The 25,686-nt window shown below is 41.0% G+C and overlaps 1 long non-coding RNA gene across 2 annotated transcripts in view; it reads left to right on the plus strand.

The window, feature by feature from the left end:
* LOC118090440 (uncharacterized) overlaps positions 1-25,686 on the plus strand; it is a 225,923-nt gene that overhangs the window by 107,883 nt on the left and 92,354 nt on the right. For both annotated transcript variants that reach the window (XR_015951338.1, XR_015951337.1), the window contains one exon: positions 6,207-6,311. This is a non-coding gene — a long non-coding RNA (uncharacterized LOC118090440). The remainder of the gene's footprint in view (positions 1-6,206; positions 6,312-25,686) is intronic.

Genomic DNA, 25,686 nt, shown 5'->3' on the forward strand with positions numbered 1-25,686 from the left:
ATCTCCATTATTTGTCCCACTTCATACGCCTTCTGAATGTCACTCTTCTGAGTAAGAGACAAATGGTGTGCTAATTTTAATGGGATATATCCTTTTGTAAGATAGGTACAGGAGAGTGTTAGTGTAACCAGAAATACTTCTGGAGATTCCCTTAATAGTCAGTGGCTGTTACCTAGCAAATCTTTCTTAAAAGAGAAAACTATAGACCAGGTAGGCTAAGGGATGGTTGGAGAAGACTTATTTTTATTTCCCCCTCAAGCCAGTGCGAGAGAAAGCAAGCTAGTTGTGAATGGAAAACAAACCTTTTATTGGAGGGGGGACTGTGGTTTTGGGATAGAGAGCACTGAGCTTTGGGGGCTCCACAATGAGCTTTTATTTTGCGGCGTATCTCTCTCTGGAGATCTGACATGGAGTCATGGATTTGGGTGTCTGTTAGAGCATTTGAGCCATCCCCAAACTAAGCTTAACCTGTATATTAATAAATAAGCTCAAATGTTACAAAACAACATACCGTAAATCTCCTGTGGCATCCTTCCAAAGGAATCCAAACCCATATATGTGCTACCCTTCATGGAAAAGTGAAGAAGACTGTAAGACGGGTTCTCCATTACAGAGAGCACGATTTGCGGTGGGGGCTGAAAACCACGCCTATGGCAAAGGTGGGGGCATGAGTGGCCACCGTTTGATTGGTTAAGGGCTGTTGTTGGGCAAATTGGTATGTATCATTTTGTGAATCAAACCTTGGGGTGTATTTAAGCTTAACGTTGGTTTTTTCTGGACCCTTCTCTTTGGCTGCGTTTCTGATCCCCACCCTCCCTCCCTGTTTTTTAGGCCTCTGTGTTGACATTGCTATGACTTTTCTTGGTCGCCTGTATTCAGGGGCCGGTAGGAATTTTTCCCATCTGGCTGATTGGCTGGTGCCATTTGGGTTTTCGCCTACTGCATAGCAAATAGTCACAACTTGTAAGGTTGGCGGTTAGGCATTGGTTATGATGTTTGTATTAAGGGTCTTAAAGATTAGTTGGCCCCAAGTTTATGCCTGAGTGGTGGGGAAATCCTGGTCAGGTATACAGTGGCTCTATGCTGTGTCCGTAACCCCTAGGTAGGGGCCAGGACGGCATATTGAAGCCTCTGGGAGCCTGAAGGGAGAGGGGAGAGTTCTGTACACCCGGTCCCCGTCTCTCCCTGTGGGGATTTCCCCGTGTTGACAAGGCAAGTTTATCTTATTGTGGTGGGGAAATCCTGGTCAGGTATACAGTGGCTCTATGCTGTGTCCGTAACCCCGAGGTAGGGGCCAGGACGGCATATTGAAGCCTCTGGGAGCCTGAAGGGAGAGGGGAGAGTTCTGTACACCCGGTCCCCGTCTCTCCCTGTGGGGATTTCCCCGTGTTGACAAGGCAAGTTTATCTTATTATCAGTTCTGTCCTTAGGTGACAGTTGGGAACCAATGCCTACGCAACCACTCACACATTGTTTTGGATTTTAATAAAGTTGTGGCCAAATTCATGCCAAAAACCATTAAACTTAATTCTGTGTACGTTGTGATTTATTTAGGGGTGGTTTGGGGACCTCCACACGCAATAATATATTCTGCTCTTTTGATTCAAAATGCAATGGGCTTTTAAAAAACGACTTGTTCCTGTGCACCTTTTGATGCTTCTTCTCATTTCCTGAACTGTTACTAGGGGCGGAGTTTGGTAATATTTTAATAGGTCACTCTGTTTGAGACCAAAATTTAGCAGCCAGAAATGGATCTTTGCAGTTATGGATCTTCTCAATTTTGTGCCCCCTTGGCTTGGTGACCTAACCAGCTGTACTGACCTAAATCCAGCACTGTTGTTACCTTTCTCCCTACTATGCACTGCCATGCTTGTCAAAAAGAGAGAAGGGGGGAATTGTGTCCCCCTCCCAGAGAGCATCAAGACTGACCTCACTGCTGTTGTGGGTAGGAGCGACTGGATAGCCACAACAACCCGATTGGTGGTCCCTCGGTTGCTGGGGTAAATCTGGCCAATGGGATCATTTCATGCATTAACCAAGGGACCCATCTATACCACTGCATGTTGCGTTGAGCTTCCTCCTTTTCGCCTCGTGCATCACCTGCCAACCCTCCTTATATTTAGGGTTCATTATGACCTTGCTATGCCATCGTGGGTCGTCTGTTCTTTGGACAGGGGCACGGTAGGAATTTTCCCATTTGGCCAGTGCCACTTGAGTTAAGCCTGCCACCTAGCAAATCGTCACAACTTTGTAAGTTTGGCGGTTAGGCATTGGTTCAATGGTGGTGGAGGGGATGTGGATAGGCTGTGCCTGGCCCTCCAATTAAAGGAATCCAGGGGCTCACCTTGCTTTTGTCCAATCCCCTTCCAGGGGTTAGGGCCACGCCAGAGCCCCTGGGAGCATTTGGGGTGAGCTTGAGTCTGAACCTGGTCCAATGCTCCCCCAGGAGGTTTTCCCTTACTGACCTCTGCATCAATGCTGCCCTGCTGAGGTCAGGTGCAGCTGGTCAGGAACCAATGCCTAAGCAAACCGCTCATGATCTGTATTCAATAAAGTTGTGGCCAAAATTATGCCAATAACCTTTAACTAAATTCCGTGTCAATTGTGTCTTTATTTATTGGGGGAGCTCTTGGGATCTTAACTTGCAAATAGATCCATTGGGCCTCATGGCATCGCCATGGCGATTCTTTTGCACATCTGCACTTGTAGCACAGCTTTTGTTGCTAACCCTTTTACTTGCAGATATATAAGAGTGGGGAGGCAGGGAAGCATCCTGGCTGCATTTCACCCAGTTGTTTAGCAAGAAGTTTGTCTGCTCCAAATGAAATCACTATAAATATATTAGACTCCTTGTGTTTAGGCCTTGGTCATCTCCTATTGATTAATTGTGGCCGTGTCAGACTGCCCTTAGAAATCACCACAACATTTCTAAGTCCTTGGCAATCCTGTTGATTTATATGCTAGAATTTAGAGAATATGATGGTGCACAGCAGGATTATAATGTTCCATTTCAAATGATGAACTGTGCAGATGAAAGCTTTTCTTTTTTCATCATTTCATTAAAGTTTGGGTACAATGATGCACCATATATCTGTTCCTCTTGAGACTCTAGCGTTGTTTTAATTTCCTAATCATACTCTACTGTTATGGAAGTTATAGTTGGTAATTTAAATTCGAATTGTATAGAATAACTCTGTCCACTGTCAGAGCATAAGGCAAGCTCGCTTCATCCTTACACATATTTAAGAATGCCTTAAATCTTCCTAATGATACTCCTTTCTTAATTGAAACCAGGACCCTATATGCATGAAACAATCCCCATTTTGCAGTGTTTACTTCTCTGGTGCTTTGGTAGACATTATGTAGCAATGGATTTTTGCCTTCACAGCCAACAGTTTTTATTGGTAGTGCAGATGGCAATTTGAGTAAGTCAGAGGCATAGCTAATTTCATTTTTTTTATGTGTGCAGTCCACATCCCATTGAAATCAATATAGCATCCCCCATTGGTTTTAATGGATCATGTTTCTGTCCTATCTGACCAGCTTTTTGAAATTAGAAATAGGAAATCTGAAACATTAAATTCATGCACTTGCTAATGTGTGAATTCAAGAAGGATTTGGGTAGCTGATTAAATTCATCCAAATGCAAATAATTAATGCTAAGTGACCACAGTATTCTTCATCATTAAACAATTAAGCATTCTTCCATATTCTATTAACCATGAGAACTTTGTGTATGTCCCCTCCCCACCCCAAAAATTCTATTACTAGCCATAAATTAAGAGGGAGGGAGGGAGGGAAAGAAGATGAGAGAATGGCTGAAAAAAGTTACAGGGTGGCCTGATTTGCACAATATCATAAACCAAGGTTTATAAACAGTCTGCTGGATTCAACTAGTTTCACCACCCAAAGCCTGCACAAGGGCTTCCACTATCACAGTGGGCCTTTCCCCTCCTCTCCTTCCCTGACACTTACCCCCAAATTGCTTCAAGGGGTGGGATAACCCTCAGAGGTCAGAGGGGTCAGATTGCTCGATAAAGCAAGCAAAAATGCTTTTGCTGATGGAGTGATCAGCTTAGTGCTACATTGAATTTCTCTTTATGGTTTTGCAGGTATATTCTACAATGCATAATTGATGCATTAGTTGTGGATTTGTACTGGACTGTTCATACATCAGCCCACTGTATGTATGTTTGTATGTATTTTTACAAAAAATACCGTACCTACGGGACCGCCTCTCCTGGTATGCCCCGCGGAGGACCTTAAAGTCCACAAACAACAATATTATGGAGATCCTGAGCCATAAGGTGGCTAGATTTGACTCAACTAGGGCCAGGGCCTTTTCAGTATTGGCCCCAACTTGGTGGAACACTCTTTCACAGGGCCCTGCGGGATTTGTCATCTTTCTGCAGGGCCTGCAAGACAGAGCTGTTCCGCCTGGCCCTTGGGTTGGATTCAGTCTGACCCCTGGTGTTTTCCTCCCTCAAGGTTTTGGTTTATGGACTACTTAAAATGAGGCTGCATTTTAAATTTTAATATTGTATTTTAATCTGTATTTTAATTCATTGTTTTCTTTTCTTTTATGTCTTGTTGTAATTTTATTGGTGTTAGCCGCCCTGAGCCTGGTTTTTACTGGGGAGGGCAGGGTAGAAATAAAAAATTATTATTATTATTATTATTATTATTATTATTATTATTATTTAAAATGTATACCACTCTATACCTGCAGGTCTCAGGATGGTTCACAGATAAAATCAGAATATAAAACCACAAAGTTGTTTTGTAATGCTTTCTTGATGTTACCGCATTATTGCTGCTTGGAAGGGCAATAAGTGCTGCCAAAGCAGGACAAAAAAGCCCACCCAGAACGTTTGTGGCATCAGGAACAGGCAGTGATTAGAAATGAAGCAGTATTCTGCCCTGAAAGCTATCCAGGGGCAACCCATACTGAAAACAGGATCACACATAACCATCCCAATACCATCATGAGCATTAATCACCATGAATGCACAATAAAAAGGATATCTGGTGGGGTGCTGTGATACTCCTCTTACCCACTGACTGGAAGGAGTAAGTAGTATACCAATTAATGAGTCGTCTGCAGGCCAGATTTACCTTCCCAGGATACTAGATGCACATTAAACTAAAATTAGCAATGCCCGCTCACAATTCTCCCTGCACAACTAGATATTGCAAGAACTCAGCAAGTACATTTGTTTATCTCAGTTCATTTCCTCTGCTTACGTCTTTTATCTGAGGATGCTGCTAAAGAGTTATAGTGGCCAGGCCAGCAAAATTTAAATTGAGTTAGATGTGATCTCGGGAAGATATTCATATTGGAAATGTAATTACCCTGTTGGGAAATAAAAATAGATCATGTGAGTTATGCTTTTAATCAAAGGCAATGAGCAGCTTGGACTTGGAATATCAACTTGTAATGAGAAATGACCAGAATCACAGATTTTAATGAGTGAACATATGTATTGAAGGTAGAGGGAATAAAAAAGAGAAGCTTGTCATTCAGAAAGTCGACTTTACAGAGCTGCCCAAATGTGCTGCTCCTGAAATGTAATGCTGAAATATGTGAAAAAGGTAGTGTTGCAGTACAATGCAGTACAATGAAGTTTTGTAGGGTGAGGAAAACTTAGTAAGCAATGATGACACATCTTGCATTTTGTATTAATACTAGAGGCTGCACTCTTACTGCTCATCCGTTGGCATTCCCTCCATATTACCCCCTAGAACTTTCCTTTCCTATCCCAAACAGCTACTAAGTTCATTTGCACCTTCTCAAACCACATTTCTGATCTGCACCCAAGCTTTGCATCTCTATTTTCACCTTCACACCCATTATCTCTCCTCCTTTGAGGTCAGAGATCAGCACTGTCTGAGCCCAACAACTCTTTTATTATTAAAAAAACAAAAACAAAACCAAATTAACAGGGAAAAATTGGTTGCAGAAACAATATTTTATGTAAGTCTTTAACTTTATTTTGCCCATGACTGTTTTTATTTCATATTTCAACAATATGTGGGCAATTATTTTCCAAGACTTACATATTTGTACACAACCTAGATGTGTATTTTTTCACTATATTAATAATGAAAAATAACTTGAACATATGCTCATGTCGAAAGAGGTCCATATATTTGACATTGAACCTTGTACACCATTTATTCACATTTTATTCTTGCTTGCATTGCAGAATCTTCATGGATGTCTAGAAATATGTTTCACCCATCATATAGAGAAGCTCATAGAGATCAAGAATTCCACAGTTTTCCAAGAAAAGTGGAGGTCTCACTAAATTGTAAGTACATAGTCATTATAAAACTTGGTTGCCCCATTATGTGAAGTTCTTTCCAAAGTGTCTGCAGCTGAAATGTTCATTTCAAATTGCGACTCAATTAATGTGAAATGTCAAGGTAGTAAAATTTGCAGATCTTCAGAGGAGATCAATTTCCATGGATAGCCTCAGTAAATAACCTTTATTTTTTAATTTATTGTAAACAGTTTTGTTTATTTTGAATATACCTAAACTTTTCAACCACAATGATCATCAAAGCAAATCACAATAGCAAAATTAGTATGTAGTTGAACAATATTGCCACGTGGAGTGCACCTGAGCATTGTAGAAGATACCTTTTTAAAAGAGTGCATTTGTTTTGGAATGAATGAAAGGGTTTAACTGAATGAGGCCCATTTGGTTCAATGTTTGTTCGTACCATTCTCGGTGTGTCTGTGTGTGTTACCTGACTCATACTAACATAAGTCTACTTGTTGACTGCTTTCTAGAGGCCATAATTTTATTTACCTTCAAAGTCAGGGATGTCTGGTTATTCTGGGTAAAGGTAAAAGGTAAAGGACCCCAGGACAGTTAAGTCTAGTCAAAAGTTTACCATGGGCATCTGGTTAGCACTGTGATAACAGGATGCTAGACTATATTGGCCCTTGCCCTGGTCCAGGAGGCTGTTCCTATGTTCTTTGGTGCACAACTCGTGTAAAAGTAAAGGTAAAGGACCCCTGGATGGTTAAGTCCAGTCAAAGGCAACTATGGGGTTGAGGCGTTCATCTTGCTTTCAGTCCAAGGGAGCTGGCGTTTGTCCACACACAGTTTTTGGGTCATGTGACCAGTATGACTAAACTGCTTCTGGCCCAATGGAACACTGTGATGGAAACCGGAGTGCACAGAAACACCGTTTAGCTTCCCGCCACAGCAGTACCTATTTCGAACTGCTAAGTTGGCAGGAGCTGGGACAGAGCAACAAGAGCTCACTCCATCGATGGGATTCAAACCGTTGACCATACGATCGGCAAGCCCAAGAAACTCAGTGGTAATAGCAGTGGCCCTACATCGAGGGCTGCCATATTCTGCCCCATGCTCTCAAACAACATAATAGACATTATTAGAAAAAAAAATGGCACTCTGTGCAAAATGTTTTTGTGTCTTCATCTCTTATTCATTCATCCTGCTTTTTAGCTCCATGGCTGAATATAGCACAGTTCAGAGAGAATGCTGAATTTTTCAAAAGACAAGACAAAACAAAACAAAAAACAGCAACCAAAAACACCAAACTTGTACACCTGTTCCTCAAAATGAGTGCATACTTTCAAAGAATTTCAGAGAATTGCTTTACGTTAATGATGCTCCATTATCACAAGACCTGTTGTTTAGCTGAGTTTCATGAATGCATGTATCTCTCTGCTGCTTTTGTCTATATTTGGTCAAGCTAAGTGATCAATTTGATCACATTGACAATTCAAAAGACTGTAAGTCATTGATCCAACAGTCAAAGCTATAAACTCTATGAAACAACAATGCTAATGCCCTGTTACAGAAAGAAACATGTGCTTGTTTGCAATGACATTTCACTCGTCTATTAGGAGCCATCTGGTTGCAATGTCAAAAACTTGGTTGTCATGTAAACGGGAGCATTTGCAGAGCTCTGGCCCAATCTGTCTTACTAAATGGCCTGGTTCTGTATGCCTCCTTAGAGGTACATAAAATCACACACTTATCAGACCCCTGGGCAAAGTATTTATTCTCTTGCATTAATTTAGTGTGCAGAGACAAAGGACTCAAGGTCTTTCATGTAAAGCGCTCTGAGTATCCACTTTACTGCTCATTCATATTTAACCTTTTTTTTGGGGGGGGGGCTTAGTATTACACATGAAATAGGCCTATGCATGTGCCATCATGATCTTCCGTAGCATTTCTTATGTTCCCAAGTTACTTTAATAGGTAGGATGTAGCTAAAATAAAGGAGAACATCTTTCAACATCATTAGCAAAAAACAAAGCCTGGTGTGTCATCTTTTTCTGCATAAAACTTCCCATACCAGACAAGTATTTTCCCACCCCACGTGCATTTTTCTTTGTGTTTTTTTTTATATATTATCATATATTAACTTTTTTATATATTATCATATATTAACTTTCTGTTGCTGCATAGATTGCTACCTCCCAAGAAGAAATGAACAAATTATTCCCTTTAATATTCCAATTTTCTTCCTGGCAAGTTTTTTCATAACAATATATTCTAGCAATGCCATATAATGTATCAAAGGACAGGGCAATTAAAATGTAAAGATCTTCTGGTGCATTCATTATTTCTACTCTGCATTTGCATTGACTACTGTTCAGCTTAATGTTTTATAAAGCAATTCTTTGCTTAATGGAAGAACAGAATACAACATCAATTTTACTCTCCTTTTGCCATAAATGCTTCTAAAAAGAGTATCCACAATGCTGGTGTGGTTTATAGATCAGAGGAGGTGAAACATTGAGGCGAACTAATTATAAAAAGCAAAACGGAAAAACCTTCAACTCTCATGAGTTCATTTTTCAGACATCAAATAATGTCTTCTAAAATTCAGGCTCAGTGTTCAAGTATCTCATAGCCAGTGATTTGTATGCCTAGCTTAGTAGCTGTCTCCCTACACAGATCTTGGGTCACAAATTTTTAAAAGGAGATTAGACAGAGTCTGAACCAATCAAAGGTTTTTGCCTGTCATGGCTCAATCAAATAGTTGTGTCAGTGCAACTCAGGTGGCATTCTCTGTTAAGCAATAGCCATGGGATTCTGGACATTTGCCACCAAAAAGCTTTGCATTCTGTTCTCTTCATTCTATCATCTCCTTCTTGCAGTGTTGCAACTCTGCATAAGACTGTTGACTATCCCAGTGACCCAGTTGAATTCCATCCAAGAAACCATTGGTGGCCTTATTTCCTCAAGGCCCTTGCTTTCCTCAAAGGTCCACAGTGAGCCAATTTTATGACATGTAGGATGTATAAAAGTCACAATTGTAGGAGTTGTGGACAACACAAATTAAATCTGAATGCAAATAGCTGCTAGGTTTTCTTATGAACAGTACGTAAGCACCGCAGAATTGACAGAAATCATGGATTGTATAGTGAGTCAGACTGTGTTGTCTCTGGAACCATACAATATTACAGTACCAATAAGTTGGAAGTCGCAATGAATTTCCACTCAAATCTTGTCAGTAAAGAGGTTAACTGTACAACTCCTGAATAGTACTCCCCCCCCCAGGTATTGGGAGTCAGAAGGGGGATGCCCAGGTATTTACTATTTCTTCAAATCCCTTTTCATTTCAGGCCCAGTTAATAATGGATATGAAGATATTGGGCTGGGTAACCGGTGGCAACAAGTCGCTTCATAATTCTCTCAGAGCAACAATTTTAGTTAGAAGTCAGAGTTATTGGCCTGGCTTTTCTTGCCTTGATGTGTGCTGTCAAGGGAAACCATTTTGGTTTGGACAGATAATGCTAAGGCAAAAGTTCATATAAAAAGATAAAGATCCAGATTTCTTTTGCAGGAAAACTGTTCTTATGCTGGTTGGTATGTCCCTAGTGCTCCTAATAGTGCTTTCTGTAAGGGGATTTTTTAGCACCAGAGGACAGCGACTGGGTCACCAAGTTTTGAATGAGGACTGGAACCCAAAAGTTTTAGTATTCTCTCTCTACCCTGCATTTGACCCTTCACTGGGAGACTTATTTGGCTCTCAATGAAGCGATGTTTATATATTTGAAACTGTGGAAGTTTTCAATGCACTAAGCACAATAATCATATCACAACATCTCCTTGAAATTTCTAGAGCAGACTAAGCAAATGCATTTGTGGTAGCCCATTACTGGCCAAGAAGAAAATGAATTTCAACTCGTGTGGCAGGAGTGTCCACGACTGGTTCCTTATTCATGGACTTCTGTTGTAGGGCCTCCTGATAAAGCAAAGCCCAGATGTTAGACTAAATGGAAATAACCCTGGTTAAACCACATTTCTGAGCCACTAGCCAGAATGTTCAGTAAAGTCAGAACCGGCCACTCTGTCACCAGGGAGGGAGTTGTGCATGATCTACAGTAGCTACACTCTGGATTACAACAGGGGAAACCTGCAGCCTGCAGCCTATATATGCGGCCTGAGGCCTCATTCCACCACATTCCATCTACCCACAGGGATCTCCAGTCTGCTCTGGGTCTCCCTGGATGCTGTTGGACCACACTTGGCTTGATGGGTGGGATGTGGATAGGCAGGCTACACCAAAATAAAGATTATGCTTTGCTTCATTTGAGGGGAAGTTAAAAGCCTGAGTGTGTGTGTGGCAGAGAGACGAAGTGTTGCAGCCAACATTACTAGAAGGTGAGGGATGTCATGGTTGCTGCAGGGTCTAGGCCTAGTCTTCTGTGCTCTCTTGGAAGACACATGGTAAGGAGCCCAGAAAGAGAAACAGAGAGGTTGGTAATTAGTAAGCAGGGCCAAGGCAGGAGAAAGCATCATGCGAGAGAGTTATTGGGAGAGGAATCCTCCACAGGGAAGCACACATGAGTTTATCTAAACCCCCAGTGCATCCTAAGCTGCCCATCCTAATGGATCTTGCCATAGGATTTCCCCTTAGAGATATGTTTTTCTTACACTAAGCCTGTTCATCCTGTGGCCCACCAAACAGAACCCAACTCACCTCCTATGTGTGGCGACCCATGATGAGCCCAAATAATCTCCTGAACTGGCTGCCTGCCTGGGACTTTAACAGAGTGAGGTTGACATGCCTGTAGGTTAACTTGATGTGTCACACAATGACACAGGCCTGCTTTAGGGCTCTTTCTGCAGGGTACCAAGGTCTTTAGGAGAGACCTTTTTGTACCTTCACAATTAGTTTTACCTGGGTGCTGCAGAAACACCCTGATAGCCCCATGGAAGCACTTTCCAGGAACAATTATTACAAAGCTAGTGCTGAGCTTTGAAGGACAGCAACTCTTCACCATGGTTCCTTTGATGTCTTCAAAAAAAACCTTACAAACCAAAGTATAGTGTCCAGCCCCAAGTTGATTTATTGTCCTTGGTGTCACAGATTTCAAGTTGCCAAAGGAGCAGTGACAAATCTCTTAACACATCACTGGGGTTCATGACATCTAAGATAAATGAACATATATTGTTTCAATAGACTCCTTAAATGTATTTTTGACACATGACAAGATGAAATGGGGGGAGGAATCCTGCCAGAAGATTAAGACTTAAGTTCTAAGAAAGAAAGAAAGAAAGAAAGAAAGAAAGAAAGAAAGAAAGAAAGAAAGAAAGAAAGAGGGAACAGAAAGTAAATGGTACCTAAAGGCAAACATCAACATAGACATTGTAGGTTTTGGCACAATGCTAACTGCAAAACCCCAATAGCATTCCCTTAACAAGACCTAGTGTCATCATCCATGGTAAATTGTTGGGGAGAAGAGTGGATGGGTTACCAGGAGCTAAGTCATACAGATTCATATGTTTGTTTTGCAGCAGTTTTTTTTATTATTTCATGGTGAGCACAATTATATCCAATATTTCAGCTTTGTAGCTCAAGGGAATAGTTGAATGCCGTGTGAAAGAGATTGAATTAATGGTTCAGTTACCATGATATATTTGATCATTCATAGTGCTACTCAACAGAAAATAATAAGCTTGTCTTGCAGTACAAAGTCAAATTCATATGGTCAAAGGGTTATAAGCAGGTTTTATGGCCTCAGAGTCCCAGCAACATCCTAAGAAAATCTCACTCTATTATCTTATTTTTAACATTTCAAGTAATTTTACAAACATGGGAAGGGAAAGAACACAGAGATCAGGCCAGAAATTGTGTTCCTTCTGGTTACCCTCCCAGCTCTCCAATATTTCCCACACCTGAGAAAAAGCAGTCCAACATTTGCCTCAGATTCCATTTTGCAACAACTCTACTTGTCAAAAAGACGACTTGCTATTACATAGGAAATGTACCAATCTTGAAGTCAATTAAGAGCTTCTTTATTCCATCACAGTTATTGGGACATAAAGTGCTTCTTTGATTCAAATAGATGCCATTTTCTTTTAAATCAGTGCTTGATATTACAAATCCCCCTTCCTTAATTACTCACTCAGCTAATTGTCTACAAAATCATCCCCATAGTCCAATAAAAATACTAAACAGGAAAAAGGGGGTTCTTGCTGTCACGCTTCACAAACTATTATAGTTTTATCCTTTTAACCCCCTGGAATTCTAGAAACTGAGCCAGTTCCGTCCATGATCAACACACCCTCAATAATGCTGAACTTGAATGGCCCATGCCAATGAGGTTGGAGCCAGAATGATTCCTTGCAAACAAAAAGGACATTCTAGCACGATTGGCGGAATGCAAAGATATGTAAGTAAGGGTAAGAAAAAAGAAAAGAAAGAAACCTCTGCCGGAAGAGGGCAAATCCTTCCTCAAAAATTAAAAGAATCCTACAGCACTCAGTTATTGTCACATTGTTTTCCTGTTACAACATCCACAACAGCTCATGGCTGCCTGAGTCTTATGCATTAAGGAAGAAGGGAGCAGAAGGAAGCCATCAGATGAGGGGAAATGGAAGCAAGAAGGAAAGCAAGGTATGGTGAAGGAGAAAGCCAATGAGAAAAGGAAAGAGCGGAAGCAGAGGTGAAGGGGTGTGTGGCAGGATGAGTGACAGGAAGAAAGGAGAAATGAGCAAAAGAGGACGGGAAAAGATAGCAGGGAGGCAGGAAATGAATCAACAGGTGGTGGTGGTGGTGGGGAAACAAGAGACAGACAAAGGAGACTTCTCTTGTCTTTTAAACTGCTATTACAACACAAAGGCTAGCCAACTAGAGCATGAGTGATGAACCAATGGACCTTCAGGTGCTGTTGGACTACAACTCCCATCATTCCCGATTAATGGTCATATTAGCTGCGACTGAAGGGAGCTTGAGTCCAGCAACATCTGGAGGGCTGTAGTTTCACCCATCCCTGCTCTAGAGGAAGGAGACATAACCAAGGCTAATAAGTGACATGTATGACAATTTGAGCATAAGGTATTTCTAAATGCAACACTTTCCATGTCTCTCTCATTGGACCAGATATACGACAGATGAATAGCACGATGCGAAAACAGACATTAGATTTTTAATACATAACAATTTTGTTCCAAGCTGTCGTTCCTGGGTTGTTTAAACAAGAGCTCTTTCATCAGTAGCTTCTTTTTCTATAAAGTTCAAAATGATGCTAAATCATTATTTTCTCATGTTCCTGCCCTCTCTGATCTGACCTTGAAATGTCAAACCAGTTTCTTTTTGATCATGCACACACCATGCATCTTCACTTGCTTATCCAGAGCTAAAACAGTCACAGGTCCCTTTATGGTTCAAGTCTTGAGTTTACTAATTATGTTATATCCATTATTTAGCTTTTCCTCCTCACACTGAAAAAGAAACTTTAGCCGGTGTTAGCACATTTTCTCTCTGATGTCAAATAAAAGTGACAGATATTGGGGAGGGGGGAGGAAAGAGAGAGAAGATGGCCTTGAGCGCAAAAACCAAAAGTAATGCTCACAACTACACTGATGTCTCAGCAGAACCAAACTGAATTTAAAAGACAAAAGAATAGTGCACAACCATCTTTAGGCAATAGTGAAGCTGACATGTTGCAATGAAATCCAAGCATGTTTGAAATTAATTCCTAGCTTGTGAAAAGTTGTCCAGATGTCAGTGTCCTTTCTATCTGTGTAGGAAATTAAGTTGTCTTGGCATAGAAGGCAACACACTCAGACTTCCGTGTAGGAGACAGGAAGAGGGAAGTGGGAGTTATTTATTTATTTATTTATTTATTTTAAAGCATTTACAGAGTGTTTAATATTTCAGAAATCTCTACACTTTACCACCACTCCTAATCACCACTCCTATTCACCAACACTGACAACATTTTTCTGAGAAGATTCAATAGCATGCATATGTAGAATTCTCCAAAAGACTAGGAGGCCATTTTGTTATCTGATGGCAGGGGGGGGGAAATAATTGTGTTGCTGTTTGCGTGATCTCAAAAGAAAGATTATTAATTCTTTGAGTGACAGGGACAGCATGAAATGTATATGGAGAGCAATTTTCTCAAACACCATTTTGATTCAGTAATTTCCTCTGTAATTCGATCAGCCAAATTGTTTAGGAGGCACCTCAAAAGCAGCCTGCTTAGGTTGAGATTTCTAAAGAGAAGTGACACAATGTCAATTTAATTTTTCTTCTCAATGGTGTGCTGTGTTTCTGCAGTACGTCAGCAAATGGATGAAATCAAATTTAATTTATTGCAACATCTTGATAGGAGCTGGGGAGTCCATTTGTTATGTCGACTGCAATTAATTAGTGTGCCATATAGTTTTCAAACATTTTCATCTCCTTGGTTTTGCATCCTTCTCTATTCCTACTTCCCTACAGGTCTTTTTTGCACGTTAATTTATTGCAATGTCTTGATAGCAGCCTGGGAGTCCACTTGTTGTGTCGATTGCAATTAACTAGCGCGCCATACAGCTTTCAAAGGTTTTCATCTCCTTGGCACTGCATTCTCCTCTATTTCCTTCTCTCCTATGGGTCTTTGATATGAATTTCTATTGTTTAGCCTTTTATTTACCTTAGGGTCTCAATGCAGGTGCTGGCATTTAACTTTAAAGACCTGTGCATAAACCTCATCACTTACTCACAGCATTTAACAAAGCCCTGCTCAATATTCCTTCATCGAGGGTGGAGCTTTCTTGTTTCTGATACTTGTGCTGTGAAGCTCTCTCACCAAGCAGGTCTGCCAAGTGATTTCCCTGGAGACATTTAGAAGAACAGCCAATGCCATTTTGTTTTTCAGGAGAAGGCTAATGGATGTTTTCTTTTATTCATTGCTGTTTTGTTGTATTTATTCTATTGCATTTCACCCACTTTTTTCTTTTAAACAAGTAACAGTTGCGAGTAGTTTAGTGATCTTTTGGTTATATTGTTCCTATGTTATCATTTATTGTCAGTTGCATAGGATGCTCTGCTCATCTGTAATATCTAACAGAATTTTCCTATCCGTACCCTACAAGTGTCCCTATTTTTATTTTTTTGTTTAGTCATTTAGTCATGTCCGACTCTTCGTGACTCCATGGACCATAGCACGCCAGGCACTCCTGTCTTCCACTGCCTCCCGCAGCTTGGTCAAATTCATATTAGTAGCTTCAAGAACACTGTCCAACCATCTTGTCCTCTGTCACCCCCTTCTCCTTGTGCCCTCAATCTTTCCCAACATCAGGGTCTTTTCCAGGGAGTCTTCTCTTCTCATGAGGTGGCCAAAATATTGGAGCCTCAGCTTCACGATCTGTCCTTCCAGTGAGCACTCAGGGCTGATTTCCTGAAGAATGGACAGGTTTGATCTTCTTGCAGTCCATGGGATTCTCAAGAGTCTCCTCCAGCACCATAATTCAAAAGCATCAATTCTTCGGTGATCAGGCTTCTTTATGGTCCAGCTCTCACTTCCATACATCACTACTGGGAAAACCTTAGCTTTAACTATACGGACCTTTGTCGGCAAGGTGATGTTTCTGCTTTTTAAGATGCTGTCTAGGTTTGTCATTGCTTTTCTCCCAAGAGGGACGCGGATGGCGCTGTGGGTTAAACCACAAAAGCCTAGGGATTGCCGATCAGAAGGTCAGCAGTTCGAATCCCTGTGACAGGGTGAGCTCCCGTTGCTTGGTCCCTATTCCTGCCAACCAAGCAGTTTGAAAGCACATCAAAGTGCAAGTAGATAAATAGGTATCGCTCCGGTGGGAAGGTAAACAGCGTTTCCGTATGCTGCTCTGGTTTGCCAGAAGCGGCTTAGTCATGCTGGCCACATGACCTGGAAGCTGTATGCTAGCTCCCTCAGCCAATAATGTGAGATGAGCACCGCAACCCCAGAGTCGGTCACAACTGGACCTAATGGTCAGGGGTCCCTTTACCTTTACCTTCTCCCAAGAAACAGGCGTCTTTTAATTTCATGACTGCTGTCACCATCTGCAGTGATCATGGAATCCATTTCTTCCCCTTCTATTTGCCAGGAGGTGATGGGACCAGTGGTCATGATCTTAGTTTTTCTGATGTTGAGTTTCAGACCATATTTTCTACTCTCCTCTTTCACCCTCATTAAAAGGTTCTTTAATTACTCCTCACTTTCTGCCATCAAGGTTGTGTCATCAGCATATCTGAGGTTGTTGATATTTCTTCCGGCAATCTTAATTCCGGCTTGGGATTCATCCAGTCCAGCCTTTTGAAAGATGAATTCTGTATATATGTTAAATAAGCAGGGGGAGACAATATACAACCTTGTCTACTCCTTTCCCAATTTTAAACCAATCAGTTGTTCCATATCCAGTTCTAACTGTAGCTTCTTGTCCCACATAGAGATTTCTCAGGAGACAGATGAGGTGATCAGGCACTCCCATTTCTTTAAGAACTTGCCATAATTTGCTGTGGTCGACACAGTCAAATGCTTTTGCATAGTCAATGAAGCAGAAGTAGATGTTTTTCTAGTCCCAGATTTACAAAAGCCATCCCAGTTTCTGATTTGATCCTTGAAGCTTTTTAAATGTTTGATATTTTATTATGTTTTTATATATGTTGGAAGCTGCCCAGAGTGGCTGGGGAAAAGCAGTCACATAGCCAGTATGTTGTTGTTGTTGTTGTTGTTGTTGTTGCTGTTGTTGTTGTTGCTGTTGCTGTTGTTGCTGTTGTTGTTGTTGTTGTTGTTGTTGTTGTTGAATAGGATCTCCCTATTTTCATTGGAGAAAGTTGGAGGGTATGCTCTCCCAACCATAAAGTATGACACTAAACAGGTTAACACAGTACTATCATTTTCACTTGCCACCAGAAAATCATCAAATTGGATTTATAGATAGGGACACTGTCTTTGAGAGGAAGATACTCAAAAGCTGCAGAAATACTCCAGAGAAACTTTGATCCTCAGTCAATACTTACATAATCTCAATAGTAATGCAAAGGAGACCGTTCCTTGATGACCTCCAAAAACATATCTCATTCCAATCTTAGGGCTAACATTGTGATCTAAAAATCCATTTAGATTTGAGATCATTTTGCCCATGTTTGTGGAACTTACAAGGAAAAGCATTTAGAATTACATCCTTTGTCCGTGAGAAACATGGTAAAAATGTTGGGAGCAGCAAATCCAATGTTCAACCTAGGAAGTTGTAAATGCAGCAAATTTGTGTATGAAAAAGCTCAATTGATTTTGTTGCTTGTTCCATTAATGGAAAGTGGAGATGAAACGGTGATGATTTTTTCCCCTTTCTTCTCCTACCCGCTCCCTTCCCTGCTTATCCATAATACTGAAACTTACACCGGGCACTTCAAATAATTGCAAAATAATGACAGAGCAAAGCTGGAGCCAATATTATCAGCTCCTACATGCCCTGAAAATGTGAGGACAAAAAAAGAACCAAACTGAGAAATGAAAAGGAGAACAAAAGCAAACAAGGAGAGCAAAATAATAATAGCAATAACACTGTTTCAAAAGCATATATGGGCAGAAAAAGCACTTTGGATTAAAAGTTCACATTGCAATGTGCCCTCCCCCGATTGTGGCTCTTGTATTTCACTGTTTATTTAACAACTTCACCTCACCATCTATTTGCTTCTCTCTTTCGGCCATGCATTTAACAGAAAGCCATTTGGATTTGAATATATTTCTGCTAGCATGCTTTCAAGGATAGGGATGTTTTATGTAACCTGTAAAAAAAGAGAGATACCAGAAACAACCAAAAGAATTTCTGGTTGATAGCCTTTTGATTGGAATCCAGAATGCAAGGAAAAGCTAAATGCATAGAGATATACACGACAGAGGTAGGCTTCCCATTGCAGATATCCACATCTAATGCATGTATGTCAGTGGAGGGGGACGTGGGTGGCGCTGTGGTCTAAACTACTGAGCCTCTTGGGCTTGCCGATCGGAAGGTCGGCGGTTCAAATCCCCATGATGGAGTGAGCTCCCGTTGCTCTGCCCCAGCTCCTGCCAACCTAGCAGTTCAAAAGCATACCAGTGCAAGTAGATAAAGAGCTACCACTGCGGTGGGAAGGTAAACAACATTTCTGTGCGCTCTGCTTTCCATCATGGTGGCCCATTGCACCAGAAGCAGTTTAGTCATGCTGGCCACATGACCTGGAAAGCTGTCTGTGGACAAACTCCAGCTCCCTTGGCCTGAAAGTGAGATTAGCGCCACAACCCCATAGTCGCCTTTGACTGGACTTAACCACCCAAGGGTACTTTAGCTTTTACCTTTTATCGGTGGAGGATTGGTAGTGTTGAGTGACCACAGGAGGAAGCCTAGAGGTATGGCCTTGGAACTTCATTATTTTCTTTGTGGAAGGCTTCTCTAGTCCCATCTTAATTATATATTTCAAACAGTATTCTATCACCTCAAACTGAGAGCCAGTGTGGTGTAGTGGTTAAGAGCAGTGGACTCATAATCTGGTGAACCGGGTTCGCGTCCCCACTCCTCCACATGCAGCTGCTGGGTGACCTTGGGCTAGTCACACTTCTCTGAAGACTCTCAGCCCCACTCACCTCACAGAGTGTTTGTTGTGGGGGAGGAAGGGAAAGGAGATTGTTAGCCACTTTGAGACTCCTTAGAGTAGTGATAAAGAGGGATATAAAATCCAAACCCCTCCTCCTCCTCTCCTTCTTCTCCTTCCCCCCTTCTTCTTCTCCTTCAAACAGTCCTCAAAGAATTTCTCAAAGAATTCTGGGAGCTGCAGTTTCTTAAGAGTGCTGAGAGTTATTAAGAGATCCTTTCTCTGTCACACAGCTACAATTCCCAGGACTGTTTAACAATCAGTCCTTCTCCCCAATATCTTAAATGTATAGAGAAAATGGGGACATGCTTAAATGTTAAGACATTTGCTTGGTATTTAAATCACTACCCTAACCACCACACTGGTTATTTCTTTGTTAGCAGAAATGCTATAAACCAAGGAGTATTTTACAGCGATTGTTAAAAATATTTGTCCTCTGAAGTTAAGAGATCCTTCACTCAGTAGAATAAAGTGCATTTTTTTAAAAAAATAGATTCCAGATAAGTAGTTGTTTGCTTTAAGAATGGTGAAATTTTAATGCTTATGCCATGAACCCTCTTCATAATGAATGCAATTTGAATTCCATTTTGGGCCTGTCAAATGCAATATTAAAAAATAATGAGTCGTGCGTGAACAATATTTTTCATGCATTCTTAGTTGCAGGAAGACTGATAAACAATGTGAACCACAGATAGAGAAGCATGACTAACTTTAGAATAATGAGGCATATTATTGTTATTCTTTTTGCTAGCAAATTTTGCGCCTACAGTGTTAGGGTTTTGTTACAGTCTGGCCACCTATTAGAATGATAAGGATTTGTTCAGGAAGTCAAAGTAGAACTTGTCCTTCAGGCATTTACTGATAAAAAATGATGCTGTGTATTAATTTGGGGAGGGGACATCCAATCTTGTGAACCAATTAAACATTCCTATATTGGCATACCCTGGATCTTTCAAAGCAAAGCAAAACAACCCAAGACCTTATGCCGTGATGCTGCAGGAAGCAGCTTATGTGCTTTTGCTCCCTCACACACAATGCAGTGAAAGCACATTTATACCACTTTGCCAGTCATGGCTTCCCCCAAAGAATTATGAGAAATGGGATTGAAAATATCCAATAAAGACCAGGTTCTAAATAAAACATTTTGTGAGTAGTTTACTCTGACCCTCCAAGTGTACCTATTTCCCAGGGACAGCCCCAGATTTACAAAAAGCTGTCCCGGTTTTTTATTTGATCCTGGAATTTCCCACTTTCCCTTAGGACATCCCTATTTTCATCAGAGAAACATTGGAGAGTATGGTAGAATATCCTTATTTTCATTGGTCCTGGAGTTATGTGACCCCAAGCGAAGGAGATAAGTAACTATACAACCTTTAGAAGTCTTCTGAAGGCAGCCATGTATAGGGAAGTTTTTAAAGTGTTAATATATTAATTATGTTTTCATATATGTTGGAAGCTATCCAGAGTGGCTGGGGCAACCCAGTCAGATGGGCAGTTTATTATTATTATTATTATTATCATTATTATTATTATTATTAATGTCCCTATTTTCATTGGAGAAATGAATGGATGGTCTTCTTCTTTGGCGATCACTCGTAGCCGAGTAAGATTGTCTTCCATAAACACGGTTTTAACAATGAGTCCGTAAGTGACTGTGGAGGCCAATTCTGGATCCACATGTCCTTCCACAGTGGGGACATTGGTATCCAGGTGGGAGTTGATCACGGTGTGGATTTGCCAAGTGTGCCTTCCTCTTAGCACATTTCTCCCTTGCATCCTGAGATCGAGTTTCTTCAAAGCCCATGACACCTTTGGTAAAGGCTGTTCTACAACTGGAGCGCTCACAGGCCAGTGTTTCCCAGTTGTCAGTGTTTATACTACATTTTTTTAAGATTTGCCTTGAGACAGTCTTTAAACCTCTTTTGTTGACCACCAGCATTACACTTTCCATTTTTAAGTTCAGAATAGAGAAGTTGTTTGGAAGACGATCATCAGGCAGCCACACAACATGACCAGTCCAACCAAGTTGATATTGAAGAATCATTGCTTCAACACTGGTGATCTTTGCTTCTTCCAGTACACTGATATTAGTTCGCCTGTCTTCCCAAGTGATGTGTAAAAAAATTTGTTGATGGAATCTTTTGAGGAGTTGGAGATGGCGTTTATAAGTGGTCCATGTTTCACAAGCATATAGTAAGGTTGGTAGTTCAATAGCTTTGTAAACAAGCATTTTGGTTTCCCTGCAAATGTCCTGGTCCTCAAACACTCTGCACTTCAATCGGGAGAAAGCCGCACTCGCAGAGCTCAGGCGATGCTGGATTTCGGCATCAATTTTGGCCCTTGGGAAAGGTAACTGCCTAGGTAGGAGAAGTGATGGTAAGGTTTACTTCTCATAGGGGACTATAATTCCCAGCACTTTTAGCAAACTACAGTTCCCAGGATTATTTAGAGAAACACATGTGCTTTAAACTAGGGTTGCCATATTTCAAAAAGTGTTGTTGTTTAGTCGTTTAGTCGTGTCCGACTCTTCGTGACCCCATGGACCATAGCACGCCAGGCACTCCTGTCTTCCACTGCCTCCCGCAGTTTGGTCAAACTCATGTTCGTAGCTTCGAGAACACTGTCCAACCATCTTGTCCTCTGTCGTCCCCTTCTCCTAGTGCCCTCAATCTTTCCCAACATCAGGGTCTTTTCCAAGGATTCTTCTCTTCTCATGAGGTGACCAAAGTATTGGAGCCTCAGCTTCACGATCTGTCCTTCCAGGGAGCACTCAGGGCTGATTTCCTTAAGAATGGATAGGTTTGATCTTCTAGCAGTCCATGGGACTCTCAAGAGTCTCCTCCAGCACCATAATTCAAAAGCATCAATTCTTCGGCGATCAGCCTTCTTCATGGTCCAGCTCTCACTTCCATACATCACTACTGGGAAAACCATAGCTTTAACTATACAGACCTTTGTCGGTAAGGTGATGTCTCTGCTTTTTAAGATGCTGTCTAGGTTTGTCATTGCTTTTCTCCCAAGAAGCAGGCGTCTTTTAATTTCGTGACTGCTGTCACCATCTGCAGTGATCAAGGAGCCCAAGAAAGTAAAATCTCTCACTGCCTCCATTTCTTCCCCTTCTATTTGCCAGGAGGTGATGGGACCAGCGGCCATGATCTTGGTTTTTTTGATGTTGAGCTTCAGACCATATTTTGCGCTCTCCTCTTTCACCCTCATTAAAAGGTTCTTTTAATTTCAAAAAGTGAAAAATCGGCAAAAACATAACACTTCCACCATGGGTTCCCATATGTCTGGGTTATCCTGGACATTTTCCGCCATTTCCGCCAGACCAATCCTGATATGTCCAGGAAAACCCAGGTGTATGGCAGCCCTATAAATGATAAAATGATTCCAATGTCTGCACTAGCATACTCTTTTAAAATCAGGGGTGCAAGATACCATTTGTATGGCATGGTAGATTAATAAACTGGCAGCACAAACCTATGCATCTTTAATCAGAAGCAAGTCCCATTGAGACTTACACCTAGGTTAGTGTCTATAGAATCATAGCCTAAGGCTATAAACAAGAAGCAAAGTTTCGACAAAGCCAAATTCTATTCATGAGTGTGGCTACTTCGGTCAGAGCTGGCCTAAGCTTGACATCTCTTTATCCTGGCCTATTCTTGAGACTGTAATTTGTTTTAAACTCTTTTAAATATTGCGTTTTTATGTTGTATCAATCTAGCCAAGAACTTTCTGGTGAAGGGTAGATAATAAATCATCAGTACTTTTTTCTTTAAAAAAAATGTTTAGGGGTACTCTCATTTTGACTCAATAAAATCACCATTTATAGTTCAAATTGGGAAAAAGGAAATGCAGCAAATGGACAAAAGTACAAAGATTTACAAAATGTTTCTGTGTCGCCCCAGAAAAAAGCACTGATGATGATGATGATAATTTCTGTTCTAATGATTTTTTTTCTCTTTGATTCAGTAAGAACAATAAACTGAAACCTCCCACACTTAATTAAATACAATATTGCTAGAATCAGCCATTTTAACTTTTCCTTGTACTTTATAGCTCCTTTCATCATTCTCTCTCTCTCTTTTGTAATGTTTATGTATGGATTTGCATGTATTAATTAGAGGACCATTAAGGAATGACAGACTGACAGCTGTAGCTGGTATGATTGATGCTGAATCATATGGTACATTCCTAGAAAATAAGGCTACACTATTAATACTGAAGAAATGTGGACTCTGTCCCAACCTACGGTTGCACCCCTGACCCGTAAAGACTTTCTTTCCCTGCCACCATAATTTCTACAAAAAGAAGGTCGCCACAAATAGTTTCCCTAAATCGAGATTGAAATGAATATTTGAATAACTCCTGAAAGAAATATCCGAGCAATATTGAGTCTGCTTAAAAAAGAAAAGAATAATCTAGACCGAGGAATCTGCACTGTCCTAAATTGCAAATGAATTCTGTCTAAAGTTAAATGTGAAGCCCATTGGGGGGGGGGTTGGTTGAAAAAAGAGTAGAATTTCAAAGAACTTCAAGATAAGGCAAATTCGCTTTGATAATATAGTAAAATTCCTCAGGAGGCTTTAAAGCGTGGTATGTTAAGGTATTATTCTGGACCATTGGCTCACATATTTCACAATGTTATAATACCTGTGTCCCATAGTCCTTCCATGACTACCACTGATTTTGTACATCATTGCTTACAGTGCTGCCCTGTACACCCATGTCCTTCTCTATATTGACTTCATCCTGGCTACAGAATTTCCACAACCTAACACCTGGCATCACAGTAGTTTTGATCTGTGCTTAAGTGCTGATGTGTCTCTCAGTTTCTAGAGGGCATAGCTTAACAAGTTTGATAGCCTTGCCAGTCAGACAGACAGAACTGATGAATCAATCCTAGACACTGTTTTATGTAAGGCGCTTTGTCGACTATCCAAGACTGAGTTATGCACCATAGGGGAAAAAAAGATTCTTCTTCTTTTAATCTCTCAAGCCAGCAGGCAGCTCAGCCAATGCCATCTGTGGCTTGAACACTGGGATTTCAGAACTCAGCTGTGCCTGCTGGGGAGAGCTCTCTAATCTACTGACCATCTGTTACAGGTACTGGAACCACAACACATATTATTAATTCTATAGATTACAAACTTCCTACACAGTGGCACGCTGGCTCATTTCTAGGGCACTGGGCTCTGCGTTCTTTGAACATTGCTGTGATTCTCTGAGCCAGCTTTTTGTACCCAACCTCCAAGAAGGAGTTCTTAGATCTCAGCGGTATCTCTCTGAAGAAGGGAAATGTTTCATTAGGTTTGCATTGATTTATAAGACAGATAATTTTGATGAAGTCATGAACACCTTGTTTGTTGAGCTTGGCAGCAAAGTCACCTCTACAAATAGATTTTTTTATTGCAGGAGACGCTGATGCCCCCTGGCCAATCCTGGGGCAAGATTGTGGAACTGCCCTTTAGATTGACCTCCTTTCCTGCTCATCAACTCACCCCCTGTAAAGCTGATCTTACAAAGCTGGGTGACACTCTGTGCATGGAATGGAACCACTTCAATGGCCACACCCACTAGATTCCTCAATAGAGTACTAGATCAATGGAGGGAGAGGGCATAAAGGCATGAGATACCCTCTGGTTCTTCATAAGCGGCTTTGTCATGCTGGCCACATGATCTGGAAGCTGTATGAGATGAGCACTGCAACCCCAGAGTCGGTCACGACTGGACCTAATGGTCAGGGGTCCCTTTACCTTTTTACCTTTAGTAAAAGTATTTAAATTGCATTTGCAATATCTGCACAGGCTTAGCTCTCTCTGGATTATGTCCTGCAATATTGTGCAGGAGAAATTGTCTTGGAAAAGTTTGAGAAGGAAATGAGAGTAGTTTATTTCATTTTAACTAACATTTTGAGGAATGAACAACAATAGCTTATTCCTCTTAAGGGTTGAATAATTTTTTTTGAGATTACCATCTGCTTGGTAATAAGTTTTGGGGAAATTGGAAGTGTTTGGTGCATATGCTCTCAATACTGAAGTGAACGAACACAATGAAACTTCATTAAGTGAATAATCCCAATTGTTTCCAAATGATTTGTGCCACTGAAGAAACCTTTTATGCGATTTAGCCTTTTTTGTTTTCTTCTCAATGGATTGGCTTTGAATTGTTAATAACTGCATAACAGAGTGAGTTTAAACATTAAGTCATGGCTTGTGCAAGTCACTCTGGGAGCCTCCAGATATGAGACACTGTAGTAGGTTTTAGAAGAATAGAATTTGGCTGTTAACCTAGAAGTCGAACCCCAAATCCACTGTGCTGGATGAGGGTTGAATGCAGTGGATATGTTCCTTCACCAAAACTACTGGTGGGGGTTTCCTGCCACACTGCAGAGGTCCCCACTGCATCAGCCAAATGTATAGTATCTGAAAGGGAAAGGGTTAAGTAGTTCCTGATCTCATGATGGAAATTCCAGTTTGAGATTGCTTCGTTGTTATGCCCTGAAGAAAAGAACATCACCATCCTTCCTTTATTTGGCACCTGACTGGGAACTAAGGTTCAACCTTCACTGAAAACCCAAAATGCTGTTGCTGGCACTTTTGGATTTATGGGCAAGGGACTATGGCTGTTGTTTTCAAAGTGCCAACAGGTTTTTATTATATAAAAATTATAATCCCTTTCTTCTTCTTCTTCTTCTTCTTCTTCTTCTTCTTCTTCTTCTTCTTCTTCTTCTTCTTCTTCTTCTTCTATCACTCATAGCTGAGTAAGATTATCTTCCGTAAGCACAGTTTTAACAGTGAGTCC

This window comes from Zootoca vivipara, chromosome 8, assembly GCF_965207765.1.
Source record: "Zootoca vivipara chromosome 8, rZooViv2.hap1.1, whole genome shotgun sequence".
NCBI classification, from domain to species: Eukaryota; Metazoa; Chordata; class Lepidosauria; order Squamata; family Lacertidae; genus Zootoca; species Zootoca vivipara.